A 2,757-nucleotide genomic window follows, 5' to 3' on the forward strand; every position below is an offset into this window, starting at 1 on the left:
GTAAAAGATTCATACTCATTTTAGGACACTAGGAATTCATAGTACCAGAACTATACATGTATTGATATTAGATAGAAAAATGTTATTTTTTCCATTCAAATTGTCACCGAATGTCTTCACATTTTGGTCTGCTTAATCCAGAAACTACTGAGAGAAACTCCTTAAAACTACTCCAGTGATTTCGGAAATGTCAACTTCTGCATCACTTCTATTAGTTATTTGCTTTGTGCAACATCGAGCTATGTTTTTTGTGCAGATAAGTTTAGTATTGTTATATTTTTGGTTGGTGAATTAAATTGTTCTTCAGAGTGTATATAGCCTCTATATATCTAATGATATATTCTGCCTTCATGTCTATTTTGCTTGGTTTCGCTTGGTGTTAGTGTTTGCCAGGTGTAAATTTATTTTTAATTTTTAAGAAACAAAGCAAATGATCATGGGGGGGAGGTGGGGAGAGAAAGAGAAGATAACCAAGAAACAGACTCTTAACTATAGAGAACAAACTAATGGTTACCAGAGGGGAGGTGAGTGGGAGGGATGGGTGAAATAGGTGATGGGGATTAAGGAGTGCACTTATCATGATGAGCACTAGAAGTATGTAACTGTTGAATCACTAAATTGTACAACTGAAACTAAGATTACACTGCATCTTAACTAACCCGAATTTAAAATACATAAATAAATAAATAAATAAATAAATAAATAAATAAATAAATAAAATATTTCTAACCAGGTTGTATATTTTAGACAAGCCTTTTGTAAACTGCGTAAAGTTGACCTTTTGCAAAGTAACCCCATAATAACTTTATGTGACAAGTTTAATTCTTCCAACTTCCGTATGGTGACTAATAAGTTTGAATTCTATTCTTCCCATTTATTATTTGCTTTATTTTTGTTTTTCTTCTTTTTTAATGTTTATTTACTTTTGAGAGAGAGAGGGAGCAAGTGGGGAAGGGACACAGAGAGAGAGAGAGAGAGAGAGAGAGGATTGGACTCAGGCTTTGCCCCAGTAGCAGAGAGCTTGATGCGGGAGTTGAACTCAGGACTGTGAGATCATGACCTGAGCTGAAGTCAGAGGCTTAACCAACTGAGCCACCCAGGTACCCTGACCTTTGTTTTTCTTCTGAATATAATTGAAATTTATGATGTATTTTTAATAATAAAAAAACCCTAAAAAAGTTTCATTCAAAAAGCATGAAGGGAAAACTTTTGTTGTTCTATTTAAAAACGATCCAAACTTATTAACATAATTTTTCATTTCAGAATATAAATTAAATATTAAAATTTCTCTGTAAGTTTTTTCATGAAAAAGTGTCCGATAGTGTTTGCTGACACTATTCTTCAGCACCTTATTTCTCCAGTTCTTTCTTTAGCAGAATTTCTGTGTGTTTTGCTGGAAGCATCTACTCTTTCATCATCTAGTATTCATTTCACCCGAGAGGGGGAAACACTACATTATCTTTCTCTCTTGTAACCACAGTCATGTTTTATTGCAAATGGTGATACTATTGATTTCTTCAGGGTATTTTCTTTATGATCTCACTCTTTTCCCTGAGGGTGGAAGAAGAATGGGGAAGGAAAAAGCATGGTAGTAAATGGCAACTTATGACTTCCCTCTTGTTGTCTGAGGATGGAGGTAGGAGAGAGATGGAAGAAAATGGCAGTGAATGGCAACAGAGAAAAGATGAGGGTTGGAGAGAGGGAGAGAGTGGAGGGCAAGTTAAACAGCAAGATAACGGTTTCATTTAGAGACATCAGGGCCCTGGGGTGCCTGGGTGGTTCAGTTGATTAAGCAATTGACTTCAGCTTAGGTCGTGATCTCATGGTTTGTGAATTGAAGCCCCGTGTGGGGCTCTGTGCTGACAGGTCAGAGCCTGCCGCGGATTCTGTGTCTCCCTGTCTGCCCCTCCCCCACTCACACTCTGCCTCTCTCTCTTTCAAAAATAAATGAATATTTTAAAAATATTTAAAAAATATAGAGACATTGGGCTCTTTTCTTTGTCCACACAAATGCAGGGACAGGAGCTGGTGATTCCACTTCCAAAATCCAACATGACATTTCGATGCTCCTGTTCTCTCCTTTGATTTCTTCTGCCAGATACATCAAGTGTTTATGATTCCACTGTTTTTTCTCTCTCCTGGCTAGAAAGTTTTATGATTGATTTGAATTATGCATAGTTACCATAAAACATGAGAAATACTACACTATAAAATATTAATTCTCGTACTTAAGTGAATAAAATAAGAAGGAAATTAATATACCAAGACTCCACCCAAATAGCACTTGGAATTCAGAACACTTTAAATAAATGCATTCTCTTCCTAAAGAATTTTTTTCCAGATTACTGTTTAACACATCCAACTGAGTACTTAACTCCAATTACAATCGTCATAAAGAGATTTTCCATTCACTGTATGTTGAAATTTACCAGGTGTTTTTGACACCATTTTATTTTATTCTCAGATTAAAAAAAAAATTTCTTGGCTCTTTAGTAATTTTTATTTTAATTAAAATTCAAATGTCTGAATTTCCTGGAATTTATTTTGTTTTGTTTTGTTTTCTTTTCTTTTCTTTTTTTGCTAACTGTTCTTTTGTTCTCCCACCACTCTTCCTATGTGTTTGATATATTTTTTTCGTATATATCTTGGCTAGCCTCAGTTCTAATATCCCTAAAAGCCTCAAACTTTGTTATCTTGAAACACAAGGTTTTTTTATAACTACATTTTTGAAAGAGTTGTAGAGCATGCTTTAGGTTA

Source organism: Lynx rufus, unplaced genomic scaffold (genome assembly GCF_022079265.1).
Source record: "Lynx rufus isolate CCGP_SWC_20201006 ecotype Redwood Valley unplaced genomic scaffold, mLynRuf1.p SCAF_5, whole genome shotgun sequence".
In the NCBI taxonomy this organism is placed as follows: domain Eukaryota; kingdom Metazoa; phylum Chordata; class Mammalia; order Carnivora; family Felidae; genus Lynx; species Lynx rufus.